Raw genomic sequence first — 15,574 nt, 5'->3', positions numbered from 1 at the left:
GTTACTTTCAAGTCTACATGTGAATATAAAACGGACTATAAGAGCCTACGGTGGTCAGATTCGTTGTAAAGAAACATGTCCATATGCACTCTATCAATTGGCTCACCCGTGTTATGTAGCAGCTCCAGCGTTCTGGTTGTGCACACTATCTCATATAGTTCCTCTTGCACTTTGAGCTACGTAGATGGCACAAAAATGTGAGAGACTTTATTTAGTGGTTATATAGTACACTGATTTTAAGTACCAGGTACACTGTGGGCTAATCAAGTCATACAAAGCTCATAGATAGGGTAAGTAAAAGTACAGACTGGAATACTAACAATCCAAAAAATACTTACCTTTTTGAAGATCCAGCTTGTTCATATGCTTAACAATTTTTTGACACCCCGCAAAAAAACAATTTTTTGAGAGAGAAGCATTTTCCAAATTGATTTGACGATGTGCATCCAGATTATTCAAAGGGAGCTTAATTGTCTGGAAAATATATTCTTAATAAGAAACATGAAGAGCGGCGTATTTGTATGGACAAGTCAGCAAGTAATCATAATCAGGAGAACTACACTAAGTAACTTGTAGGCAACCACTGTTGTGATACAATTCATAGAGAGACATTCAGTGCATCCATATTCGAACTTGTACCGAAATGATGCATGCTCATACAGATATACTCATGATTGTGTTTCTGAAAACTGATGCATATTTTGCCAATGTTCCAGAAATTAGATGATAGTGAGTTCACATACTGTAGACATGCAATTTTGTAGACATAATTCACCAAAAAGAAACAGAATTCAGTCAAATAGTTCAAATTTGAGCATATATGAACCAAGAGAAGCACAACAGAATTACGTATAAGATTAGTACTCGCCTGACCTTCACCAATAATTAGTAGAAAAGAACAACACATGTCATGCACAACTAATTCTAAGTACGTTGGAGAAGATGAAAATATCTACTCCTATTGTTCATACACATGTTTTATCCTCCGCTTCAGTTAGAGGGATCTGCGCAGTACTGACATGAGATTTTACCAGATAACTTCAATCAGAGATGACTTACAATATAATATGTGGTCATTTAATGTTAATACTCAGCCCAGAAATCAACAATGTTGTAAGTTGTGCTTCACCTTGCAATCCAGCAGAAGCAGCAAAGAGCAAACCAAGCATAAGAAAGCTCCAATCGATGGAGCCGGAGAGCCTGCATCCATTGGCATTTGGGAACATGAAGAACAGTCTGAATTGAAAAATTGGATACGCACAATTTAGGGGAGCATGTGAGGTAGGAAGTAGGTCACACATGCCATGGGTGAGGCGGGTAGGCATCAATCAGGGCTGCCGGAGAAGATTTTGTGGGGGTAAGGAGGGGAATGGGCAAGGAGCAGCACGACGGATTATATGGAGGTGCATCCAGTAAAGGCATTACCATGAATCAAGGATGTAACTGACCTGCAATTATGTTAGGACGGAGAGCAGTGCATATCAATTGCCATTAATGGCTTGTAGAAACTGCGATTTACTACTTACGGAATCGCCAGGAAAGACGAACTCGAATCGACAGTGGACGATTCAATGCCCGCATCACCGCATCGTGCCGCGCCCGAGGAGGGTACCCGGTCGGTCGCGTCGGTCCTACCATATCTAGGATCGCCATGGCCGCCACACCCGACCTGAACGCAACGTTGGCCGCCCGGCGAGGCGAAGATCGGCTCGCACGTTATCTGCCTGCACGTGCGGGTTGCGCTCTGTTTTTTTGGAGAAGAAAGACGGATTTTTTTTTTAGGGGAGGAGAAAGACGGATGCGTGGGTGCGAAGGGAGAGGCGAGCGGCGTTGCCTGAGGCCAGATTTGTTTTCACGGGGCGAACGAAAGAAAACTATCTTACCAGGAAGCCCATTAGGCCCATTTTCACAGCTGATACCCGAATTTGTTACTGGAGCAGCGGCCCGTTATGTTTAGCGCTCCTAGTCAACGAAACGGGAAATAAATCAGACGGACAGGAACTCTTAGACCTGAAGATCCGACGGCCGAAAACGGTTGTGGCCTGAGATGGATGGAAATATGCGCAGTTTTAATGTTTCTAAATGGATTCAGTTGTAATCGGTATGGTCTATGCAACAGGTGATCGATCAATACCGCAGGTGATTACAGTGTGTCTTAATCGTATTTGTCATGATTATTTTCTTTCTTACCAATTTACTGCTGGTCTGCTAATGAGCTCCTTCATGTATCCATCAGCATTATCTTGGTTCCCTGTAGAAGTTGATTGAAAGGTCTGTAATGAGAAATTCAGTTGCAAGTTCGAGTCCATCGACTGAAACCCACGCGGAACCACAAGTTTCCATGCATGACATTACTGCACCCAAGCGTCCAGTCTCAACGTTTGAACTTTTGTTATCTGTGCTCCACATAAGGTAGGTTGTTACAATTCTATGCAGGAGTGCGGAGACAGTGCATGCACCATGTGTAGACAAGACAAGGGTGGCACCAACCATCATTACAAGTCCGCAAAATTAACAGGGTGCAGGGAGGGCCTCGTGACAGTGGTGTGCTAAAGTGTGATGAACAACCTCATCACCTTGGGATTGATCACCTTCATCTTGAATAGGTGGACAACATGAACACCATCAATGATAATGGCGAAGAGAAGTGGCAACATGGATGGGTCGCTTGAGTGTTACAAGAAAATAATTTGTCTCTCCCATTGCAACACACGGGCCCTTTTGCTAGTTCATCTTAAATTATGGCAGTACAACGAACACAAAAAATAATAGAAATTACATCCAGATTCATAGAGCACCTATCGACGACTATAAGCACTGAAGCGAGGCGAAGGCGCGCTGCCGTTATCGCCCGAACACTAGATCTTTTTTCGACGGGGAGGAATGATAAACTTTGTATCTAACCGGCGCTAGGGCCCTAAGCATATAAAATTACAATCTTGATTTTTTTTAGGGAGGTACAGTCTTGATTAACGGCCGCAAGTACAAAGTCTTGTGCGGCGAACACATCCGGGCCAATCTGGATTGCCTTGGCCTGCAGGAACAATTTACATATGAAAAGAGGGGGGAAGAGGGAGCATGTTAAAAGTAATTTACATATGACTTGCAATTGCAGTGGATACTAACAATTGTGGGAGTATAATATGGTAACACTTAATTGATAAGATATTATGATGGATCTGTAGAACAACATATGATCTGCAAGACTACAAAGAGGCTATACTATAAATGAAAAAAAGGCTACATGGCCAGAGCACTTACGACATCCAAACCCACGGGCACACGAATCCGCTAGCCCTCGGGCCATGAGCAGAATGATCTCCAGTGTAACGAGCAGAAGAACCATGTCCATGTGGCACCTCTAAGCATATAAAATTTTATCTACAAGCAGTGGTAGTTACCACCTAATTATTTAGCCTCCACGTGTCCCTGTTTAGCACCAAGCCAAACGGGTTAATGGGAGTCACCGGTGGAGGTTCTAAACCCGCTAACACTTGCCTTGCCCCCAGGGGAAGTTAATTGCATGGGCTGATTTTTAGGGGCGTTAGATACTCCTTGATATCTGGAAGCATTAAATTAAGTCATGCAGTTTGTTTTTCTTAGTTCGATAATTATCTGGTCTGATGCTAGTTCAACTTTCTCCTTCATTCTTGGCTGGATGGAACAACTCTATTTCAAAAAAACACATGACCGTGACACTAATTGTTTGAACCCAAAGAAAAGTAGTATGGTCACTCATAATTTTATAGTGTATATGCCTTTTGTCTTGAAAGGTATGCGCATGTCTACACATTGCCTGCTAGTTATGTTTCACGCCATGCAGAAAAGTGTATGCAAGTATGTAGTATATCATTTTAAAAGGAAGTATGGAGTATGCTTCAAAAAAAAGGAAGTATGGAGTATGTGGAATTGATGTATATTTATGTCAAAAAAAAAGTATGTGGCCTATCTTTTTACGAGAGTATGGAGTATGTAGTACATATACTTCTTATTTAGTCATGGAGTATATATACTTCTTAATTGTAGGAAGGCGTATGCCTATACACATTGTACTACTAGGTACATAGTGGCAGTATATACATATTTTGTAAAAGCTAATTAACATCCAAAAAAATTGTACATACAAGTACTTATTATGTACAGCGTTTTTTTGCTTTAGGTGAGGTGCACGTGAGTATATATGTAGAATATGCAATTTCGTTAGGAAGGTAGTATATACAAGTAGAATATACAGTTTTGTTAGGATGGGAGTATGAAGTATATACACAAGTGTGCACGGAGTATAAACATGGTATCCTATGAGTTCATGCATTCTATTTGTACTATATACACATCGTAGAGACATGGTGTCTTGCGTGCATCAAAGGGAAGTATGCAGGCAACAAAGATCTACGACTTGCGCAGTCGGCAGTAGCAGATACAACATGATGAACGACGCCAGCGATGTGCCTCAGTTGATCCATTCATCAATAATACGTCCGTGTAGCGCCGGCTGTACATGCCTCGTCCTCCTCAACTAGACATGCACCACAAGAGCAATGCGTGGAGCCGTAATCGTAGCTCCGAGTTGCACTGGTGCAGATCGCATCTGGTGGTGTTGTGTGCGCCTGGGCGGCTCGACAGACCAAGAAGCCACCGTGCGACCCAAAACCTAAGTTCGGCTTGTCGTCGTGCATGCCGGCGGCCATGCGCCCGTCGTCACATCTGGACCATGGGAATCACGCTGCAGATGAGAAAAAATCAGATATGGATATAGGCACCAAAGAGGAGCCATATGTGCGTATTTAACACAAGATTGGTCAAAGATATAGATTGAATTCACCTTGTTGATCTCCCGTATGAGCTGCCATAGAACATGACGTGTGTGTGCGTGGATGAGATCTGATAACTTTGAACGGTGAATAACAGAACACCATGATGTCCGGTTATGGTTTGAAAGCTAGCTAGCTATCGTTTGACCTGAGATTGTTATTATATACTAATATATCCTGGCGAACAAATCGGATAGGTACGGTGCGAGTGGATATTTTTATTGGGTAGAGAAAGTCTGACTATTTTGAGAAAGGGAACCCGTTAATCAACGGGCGCACCTAATGAGATCGGACGGAAGTAAGGATGGAGGTAGTTACCCCCTAGTGGTAGGATGGATTTTTCCTCCAAGCCATGATATATATATATATATATATATATGACAAATGTTTTCTACAAGCAGTGGTAGTTACCATCACTTGCGTTTTGTATGTTGTATGTAGTATCTGTCGAAACCGAAAGTATGTACGTGTAGTATGTAGTATATAACAATGATTAGGTAGTATATATACAATTTTTTAGATAGTATGTACAATTTTTTGAGTGTGCTCTTTTTTACGTACAAATATGTACGTATTTCACAAATATAACAAAAACCATGGGCTCATATGCAATTTTTTCATGTAACTTGCTTTGAAATATCTTAAATATAGTATATGAACATATTTAAAATAATAAAATATTATATATAGTACAACATGCTAGTATATGAGACATGTGGGGTAACTACCACCGGGTGGTAGGATGGATTTTTCCTATATATATATATGGCGCGACGAAGGCTGTTTGTCTCGCCACTCTCTTCTCCTCTTGTTTGTCACCCTGTTGCGTCTTGGTCTGTCTCTGTATATAAGGTCTTTTTTACACAAATTTGGATGAACACACGCTGCACTTGATAGACGACTCAAAGTGGAGAGAAGTCAGCTACCCAGCTGGTTAAACGAAGAGAGTAGCTGGTGATGGTAGGTTGGTCCTGTTCCCGTTGCTGAAAGACGAAGACTATGGTCCTCCCGATAGGGAGTGCTCTCTGCTCTGCTTCAGCGTCTAGATGCATCAGTTGATTCCACGGTCAAGCAGGGTGGGCGGCCATTGAAAATGCACTGTTGTGCTCAGCGCTGGAAATTTCCGTGTAGTTAGACTAGAGTGGCACAGCTGATTGGCTGCCTGCATTAGGGGCCTTGTCATTGGGATGCAATTTTCACCCGGCGTTTGGTTGCATACATGCAGATTCTTTATGATGACCCTTTACGATGCGCTCCACAACTAGCAGTTCCAGTGCCCAGCACAGCAGGTTGTAGTCGATCGCCACTTGTGTGCCCGCTTGCAGGTGTCCACACCGCGGCCTGCTGCTGCTACCCTGGCCTCAGCCGCTGGCGGTAGCCTATCTCCACTACGGCATGACCCGGCACAACCGAGCGGCAGCCGCTATGCTCTGCTCCTCACCTTGGCTCTTAGTTCAACGATTTCTTCTATGAGTTTTGTGGATTGACCGAATGCAGTTGAATGCACGCCATCTGCCGAAGCCTTCCTCGCCAAAATTATCCATCTAAGCATTATCATGTTCATATACGGATTCGGGTTGTTTTTCATGAAGCAACATGATCATTTTATGATTTATTTTTTTATGTAATAGATCATCTTACTAGAGCATATTTTTCGTGAGGGGTTTGATAGCTGGCCTATCTTGCAAGACAGTTTGGTCTATAGTTATTGAAGCTTCCATGTATAACCATCATGGGGTTATAACTTCTGTTGATACAAGCGTGGGCCAATGTGCATGTTCAGAGAAGAGCAGAAAAGCATTCCGTCGTTCTCCTTTGGCTAAATTTTATAGCAGTTCAGAACAGGGATATGATCTTCTTGCCGTTGATGGGAACTGAACTGGGATGCGATGCGGTCTCTCTTGCGGTTTAGGGAGATATATGTTCAAAACGTGATTGAAGTCCCGGTTCTAAGCCGTAAAACATGGCACACTGAACTATCGAGTAGTCATCAGTTTTGCTCTGCCAGACGTTCTTAACATCGTCAGTTGCATTTGCAGCAGGCCTGACATCCAGCGGTGCTTTCAGGACATAATTCTTCTGTGCAACAATGAGGATAATCCTCAAGTTATGGACCCAGTCCGTATAATTATTACCATCATCTTTCAACTTAGCTTTCTCAAGGAATGCATTAAAATTCAACGGAATAACAGCATGAGCCATCTATCTACAACAAACATAGACAAGCAAAATACTATCAGGTACTAAGTTCAAGATAAATTTAAGTTCAGTAATCATATTACTTAAGAACTCTCACTTAGATAGACATCCCTCTAATCATCTAAGTGATCACGTGATCCAAATCAACTAAACCATGTCCGATCATCACGTGAAATGGAGTAGTTTTTAATGGTGAACATCACTATGTTAATCATATCTACTATATGATTCACGCTCGACCTTTCGGTATCGGTGTTCCGAGGCCATATCTGTATATGCTAAACTTGTTGTAGTAAACAGTCAGAAACTAGTTTAGTTAAAACCAATTTCAACTTAATTAAAGACAAAAACTAATAGAAATGCTAAAAATGTGACATCAGAAATTAAGACATGGCAAATCAAACTTTTTTTAGATAATTTAAGTTGATGTGGGAAAAAATTTAGTTAGCAAGCACGACAATTTTCTTGCAAAAATTGAACCGAGTCGGATTTTTCCATGCGTGCCAATTAAATTTACCACACTCGGCAAACATTAAACGTCCAATTTGTCATGGCTAAAATATCTGACATTAATATTCAGATCCAAAAATAATAATAATAGCCGACCAAATGCTACGATATCCATGTATACCAACATTCTCCGTGTAATTGACCTAACTGTGTACGAGCCCACACAAAAGAAGATAAACTAACTACGTACGACCTCACAAAAAGAAGACAAATCCCTCCCAAAAAAAACGTACGATCCCACGTACGGGTGATATTGAGAACTCGTTGGGGGCTGCGGCGACGGCGGAGCCGAGCCGTCACGGCTTCTGGGCGTGGAAGGAGAGGTTCGTTCTCAACGACCTCACCCTCTACAATCCTGTCGACGATGACGATGGGGCCAACGGCGTCGCGAGCGCCGATGCCGACCAGGGCAGCAGGCGCAGTTTGCTATGGGGGTCGACTCTGCTCGCAATCTTCGCCGTCCTCAGCATCGCATTACTCATGGCGAGCCGTCCACCGCCGGACCGGCGGTGTACCTCGCCTCGCGTGTCGTCGGGTATGCCGGATAAATCTTCGGCGTGTGCTGGGGACTCCTCCTCCTTCATCTATGGCAGGCGGTTCGTCTGGACAATAGAAAGGACCAGAGGATCATAGACTCGTTGATGTAAATCTATTCTAGCTAGTTTCGTGCGTGCTCGGTTAGATTGATCATCCATGTATCTGTGGCAAAAATGCTACACATACGGGCCTGCTATAAACCCTTCCATAAATTCTCTTCAGGCCCCCCTGATTTTCACCCGTGTGGGGCCCGCCCTCACCCTTCGTCCAGTTAAAACGCGCCAGTTCAGGAATCAGCCCCTATACTTATGTAAAGCTCCGTATGTCTAGCAAAACTCTATATGTGGTGTTGATGTAGCAAAGGTCGTTCTATTTAATGATATGATATCTAGTGGGTTTAATGGTGTTAGAATAAATCCGAGGCATACCGTCGATCATCCGGGGATCAAGCAATCGCACGAGGCACGACATCGAGATTTGTCAACGAGGTTCACCGATATGGCTACATCTCCGGGGCCTGACTATGGGCGCTCCTCCCCATGACACCGTCACAATACCGCACACCGGCCACCCGGGCGCCGGCACATGCCGCCGGCTCCCCCTTGCCTGTGCTATTATGTTGGCATAGGTTACAACGTGTGTCTACCCCCGCTATATAAGAGAGGCCTAGGATACAAGTGTCCTATTAGGACACGACTCCATATCCTATGTAACCACGATACAACTACAAGTCCAACTGTAACCTACATTGTACACAATATTCGACACAACTCCAACAAACTCCACCTTAGCGAATATTCTCCACTATCCTGAATTTGTCCATGCGTCAAACTTCCATGTACATTGGACTTGAGCTTATCCCATGAGTACCGCTGCTACTCCAAAGACTCCATATGACTCCACCTGCAACTTGTAGTCCCTTCTTTTTCTTGACCACAGTCAACACTCGAGCAAAAATCAAGTTCCACATTATTCTAGTTTGCGCTCCCAACTTTCAGAGTATCAGTCCAACGCCATCACACACTGATCATTGACCTGCATGAAAATGAACAACTCACATATTGGGTGTCACACATAAGAGTTACCTGAACTCAACATCACCGCTCCTTTCTTGACTGCCTGTCTGAAACTTGAAGGAATTTCACCGTTGCTTGTAATCATCCCGAGTCAAATTCGCAGTTGTCTCACCACATGTATGACCACCAGAGCCCTGGCCCGTCTCCATGCCTCGTGCGTACCGCACGCCTCGCCGCTATTACTGCGTCGAGCCTCCGTTGTCCTGGTCGAGTCTCAAGGGCCGCGGACCCACACCACTCAACCCCCACTGCAGAGTACCACCGATCATCATCGACCGATGACGAGTTTCACGCTTCCATCAGACCACTGGGCTCCAGTCCGAACTGCATGTCACTCGCTTTTCCCCCTTGCTGAATAGGCCTCGATTCCCTGGATCCTTACATCGTAGCCCCTCAATCCAGCTCCACCTTCAACATGACTCCATGGTAGATGATCAGTCCACCCACGTGCCCCGTCGACTTCAAGCTCTCATGTGCACCGTCTTGAATCAACCCCGCGCCATAGTCTTGTCGAAGCCACACAAGCACTCAGGCCCGTGCCACGTGTTTCCACGCCCAGAAGTCGGTCACCATCAGCATCACGCTCCTATGTCGTCATCGCCGATCCCACCACCGTCTTCTGTACCAACCGACTCACGTCGATCAATCAGACTGTCTAGTCCGATCTAGGTTCCAAGATCATCTTCCATGAATTTCCATCCATCACATGATAATTCCATCACAGCTGACATGACTTCCCGCAACGCCTTCAAGCATCCATGTTGTGCCAACAAATCTTTCACCCTTGCCTGCCATAACCCAAGGTTTTTAGTTGCGTGAACTTATTCACCTCAAACCTGGTACCCGTTGACGCCATGGTCCTTTGTATGGCTGATCCTATGAAAAAATTATCTGAGCTTTCCACACAATGCCCAAGTACACAAACCGAATCTCCCTGTACTAATAGCAAAACCAAAAGAAATAAAATCTTTGGCCTCCACGTGGTGGCTCCCTTGCACAAAACTTTCAATGCTAGCTCTGCCTTGCCACGACCTTCTGCTTTCCGATGGATGCGTATCCTTTGATAGATTTTCTCACAAATCTGATCCGCTGCCTTGCCTCGTCTCTCGTACGTGGAGTATGTCCTGCATGCACCTGCACGTACTCGCCACGGAGACAAGGTCCCGTCGGGACTCGGTCCCTTTTTTCCAAAACAAAACTCTGTCAGATTGCTCTCGCCTGCTGTACCCGACCTGTACGTGACTCCGCCGCCTGCAGCCGTGCGGCTTTCCGCCACTTGGGCCGCTGCCCACGCGGGTTTCCGCAGCTACCGATCGGTCGATCTGCTTCCTGCCTGCCCATGCGCGGTGCGCCGCCGCTGCTGCCTGTACGCTCGCCCGATCGATCCGCGATCGCCGCACGTCTAGCCGCCGCACACGTATGTTCCGTCGAGAACTTTGCCTGCTTCCAATTGCTTCGCCGAAGATTACAACCGAACTCTGCTTTAGCTCGCAACTCACCAACGTCCTTCGTTGCGCATCACGACCGCATCATGCAGATTTATATCGATATTCTTTCTCCTCTAGATCAACTCTCGTTGCCTTCGAATAACCTAGCTCATGATACCACTTGTTAGAATAAATTCGAGGCATACTGTCGATCATCCGAGGATCAAGCAATCACACGAGGCACGACACCGAGATTTGTTAACGAGGTTCACCGATATGTCTACATCCCCGGGGCCTGACTATGGGCGCTCCTCCCCATGACACCGTCACAATACCGCACACCGGCCACCCGGGCGCCGGCACATGCCGCCGGCTCCCCCTTGCGCGCTTGTGCTATTATGTTGGCATAGGTTACAACGTGTGTCTACCCCCGCTATATAAGAGAGGCCTAGGATACAAGTGTCCTATTAGGACACGACTCCATATCCTATGTAAACACGATACAACTACAAGTCCAACTGTAACCTACCTTGTACACAATATTCGACACAACTCCAACAAATGGGAGGGGTCCGTAAATTGTTTCCGTATAAGCAGCCTGTAAGTGTAGCATTTTTGTATACCAAAAGGCTTTAATTAATCAATAACGATGGTTGCGTAAAGTCGATCGAAAGAAAGGAACAGTAGATCCCCATGAACCCTAGTTGTCTCCCTAGTTCGATTGCCCATTTTCAGAAGGAGGTGGGTGACGCCGGCGGCGCTCGTTGCTTCTCCTTCCCTGATTCGTGACCGTAGAGGCCCAGATTGCATCGGCGATCCCCTCTAAGATCACACGGCCATGTCACCGCTGAAACTCGGTGGTTCCCGGCGCGGCTGCATCGACTCTGCCGGGCCAAGTGGTGTCGTCACAAGGTCTCGAGCTACCCAAGGACACCACCTCTCGCCTCCTGGTCCGCCACGGCACGCGCCTATGATGCCGATGCATCACCGATGTCGTAGAAGGCCGCGTGCTCGGATGTTTGGTGTTTGTCAACCGCAAGTTGTCGCCACCTTGGGAACATCGGCATCAGCACCTCCACAGCCCTGATACCAAGGTGTGGGCATGATGATTCAAGGGTCGTGCTTGAAGATCGTTAGGCTCTAAAGGTGTTATCTCGCACTCTTGTGTTAAGTCTACATCGCCTACTATTGGTGGTTGTCGCAGGGAGTACTCGTAGTGGATGGGAAGAAGAGGACGATCCGCTGCTCATTGTGTGCATACGGTTTGCGGAACCGTGCACGTGATGTCTATGAGCCGGACAATCGACGAATCGCAGCAGCTCGACAAGTGGGCAGGACGACACAAGATGAATTTGTTCTTGGTGGTGCTCTTTGAGCTCCGTGTCTTGGGTTCCGGAGTAAAAACCGTAGGTCTAGCCTTCATTGGTCGTAGATGGCAATGGCGGCTCTTTAGTTGTTTCCTTATTGAAGGCATTGTCTGGAGGTCGGACCTCTCCGGGGTGAAAACCTATGATCTGACTTTTGCGGTTAGACAGAGCGACGACAATACTTGTGCATTGTTACCTTCTTGGGTGCATCGCTTTGGAGAACCCTTACGTGTAGTACATGTGTCGTCAACGGTGATGGTCTGTTCGTGTTGCTGCGAGCCTCTGATCGCTCCAGCAAGGTTTCTATCTTTTTTTGTTTTCCCTTTTCGGCCGTGTACTTCCTTGATGTCTAGACTAGCTCTAGACATTTTGTTGTTGCGGAGGCTGGACATATGTAGTATCTTCTTTATATTAATATATTTCCTTTATTGAAAAAAGAAGGAGGTGCTTGCCTGGTCTAAGAACGGGGCTCTACTGTGGACGGCGTGCAGTAGTCAAATAGACTAGACATAAACTAATAGGCTAGATAGAGATCACGAGAGGGGCGATCCGGGCGCCCGTGGCAGGTGTGGCCGAACCGGCCATGGCTTAGTGAACGAAGCACCATCATGCCTCAATGATGTAGCCATGTTGGTGAACCTCGTCAACAATCTTGGTATCGTGCTCGTGTTTGTATGATTGCTTATCTTCAACAGATTTTTGAATGAATCTAAAAGTGGTATAAAAAATAGACCAGTAGGGGAGGAACTCTGTGGCTTTTTTAATGAGGTAAATACACTAAGTCTTAAAACTTGCGTGTGGCGGTCAGTTTGGTGCACAAACTTGTAAAATACGTGTTTCTGATCCACGAACTTGCATGAAGGTGCAAATACGGTCACATTTTATGTACGCGGACGTATCTACTGCCTACTTGGTAGTCCAGCATGGTAAAGGCCCGCTGTCAGCCACGGTAATAGTTCTTGCATGATAGATTTGTAGAAAAGCACATACCTTTTTGTTCATACACTGGGCCGCTCAAATAAAATAAATAAAACATTGGCAGAGGTGGATTTCGAACCCAATACCAGCCGCTGAAAGTACCCCGTGTATTATCCCTCAAAAAAAAAGTATTCTGTGTACAGCCACCATTTTATCCACAGGGACTGAAAAATTAAAGAAGAAATCAAACCCGAAAAACAGGATCCCGACAATTCGAACCTGTGAAATCGTGGTCGCCCATGACTAAGCAAACCATCAGGCTACAATTGCACATAATGTTATAAATATATAAACACTGTTTATGTTCTTATGTCTTTTGTTCAATGTAAGAAATACAAAAAAACATGGATTCTCGTGTTGTGACCATCCAAAAATGTCCATGCGTTACAAAAGAAAAGGTACGAGAAATCTTAGATAATAATTAAACATTGTAAGATATATATTTGTGTAACTAAAACAACATACGCTGCATTTAAAAATGTTCATGCATTTCAAAAAATATTTATGACATTTAAAAATATTAATAAAATGTAAAAAACTGTTCACATAGTTTAAAAATATTTTGTATCATCCAAAAATGTTTAACATATATTTGAAATAGGTTCAAAATCTTGTATTTGGATAAATATTATCATATGTTTAGAAAACAAGTATATAAATGTCTTTAGATGTATACCTGATAATGTGTATGAAAAATATCGATATCAAAACATATATTTTTTAAAATGTTAATAATCTATTTGGATAGTGTATAAAAATGTTTATGTTGTATACAAAAAATGTAAAATATGTGTATATCAAAACATATATTTGAAAAAAAATATTAATTATGTATTTGAAAAATGCTTAACATATATAAAGAGTAATGTTTAGTATGGTACCATGCATGTAGCTAGTTATGCATATATGGCTATATAGTACTCTCTCTGTCCCATATTATAAGACGTGGACAAAGGGAGTAGTACGTACGAGCCTGTATATATTTACAATATTTGAATATTATCCAACTCAAAACAATGTTTAAATATTATTTAAAATGCCATGTACCTTTATTTATAATGCATGAACATTTTTGGGAGGTCACAAACACTAGAATATATGTTTTTTTTGTGAATATATATAAGTTGTATTTCTTACATAGAACAAAAGAGAGAACAAGATATAAAAAGTTTAGCTCTTTGGAACATTCTTTTTTTGAATAGCGGCCAGTACTCCAGGAGGTCACAGGTTCGAATTGTAATTCTTTAATTTTTTCAGTCCGTGTTGATAGAATATAAGTTGTAGTGGTGCTAGTAGAACATGAAATGTTATCTGTCTGGTGGCTGTCCACGCCATTTTATTAGCTGCAGGTCATGTGTTCGAAACCCATCATCTTCTCTCTTTGGTTTTTTACTTTATTTGCAGGGCCCAATACGTGAATAAAATAATTCAAGTTTTTTTTGCAAATCTACCATATGAGAACTGTTACCGTGGCTGACAATGGGCCCCAGCGATGCTGGCGTGCCATGCAGCTTATAGATACGTCCGTGTATGTAAAATGTGACCGTATTTGCACGTCCATGCAAGTTAGCGGACCAGAAGCATGTATTTTACAAGTTTATGCACCAAACTGATCGCTATGCGCAAGTTCTAAGACTTCTAGTGCATTTACCTCTTTTTTAATTAAGAGAGAAGATGTGACACACGCGTTCAAACCCGCGACATTGACCAACATAGCCACATGATGGCCACGGGGTTTGAACGTGTGCCGGCTGAAATGCACAGCGCCGCTGCAACCACTGGGCTAAGTGGTATCATGAGCAAGGTTTGATGTCCAAAAATTTTGTTTCAGTTGATCTAGTGGAATATTCGAGGTCAAGAAGAAACTGTCGTTGGTTGCGGCGTGATTCTCAAAGAGATCAGAAAATAGCAATCATGAAGCAGCGGGCTTGTGCGCGGTCTAGGACTGGACTCGATCGACGGTGCAATTCGGGAGCCCACGCGAGTGTTACGTCTGCAACACATTGGATGGGTGCCAGTTTCAGATCAATCCAAGACGGCTAGGGCACATGCAGCATAATTGAATTAGCCTCGTGTTGCCACAATTAGTGGCGAATTTATTTTTAGGCAAATTTACAAGCTTTATTAATGTGCCACTATATTTACACACACCAATAAAAGATCACCGTGCAGGCCTAACCAAACATGGCGGTTAGTTCCTAATTTATTTATTTTTAGAAAATAGCCCCTACTTTAAGTGTATGCTTAGCGAGATTGTGGGCCTCGGCATTCCAGGTTATAAACTCATGCTAAATAAACAAGAAATAAAATATTTAGTCAGCAAAATGCACAACTGAGCGAGCGAACAACCTCACATTGGGCTGGCCCGTTTAGCACTAGCAATGCATGTAGGTTTGGGTTCTTGACCGCTTCAGGCCCAGTTTTACTTGTTTTCATCGGTTTCTTTTTAGTTTCTTCTTTTTCAAAAGTTTCCTTTACAAAAAGTGTCTTGAAATATTCAAAAAAGATAAGAATCTCAAAAATATTCATATATACAATAAAATCATCAAATTACGAAAATATAGTTTTTTCATATATTGATTTTCAAATTTTCTAAAACAAATATTATTTTTAAAATTTGTTCAGAAGTTCAGTAAATGTTCCTAGTTTTTAATATATTCTCCAATGTT

This window comes from Triticum aestivum, chromosome 2B (assembly GCF_018294505.1).
Source record: "Triticum aestivum cultivar Chinese Spring chromosome 2B, IWGSC CS RefSeq v2.1, whole genome shotgun sequence".
Lineage (NCBI taxonomy): Eukaryota > Viridiplantae > Streptophyta > Magnoliopsida > Poales > Poaceae > Triticum > Triticum aestivum.
The sequence above is the reverse complement of the archived record's forward strand: the minus strand, read 5'-3'. Positions refer to the sequence as shown.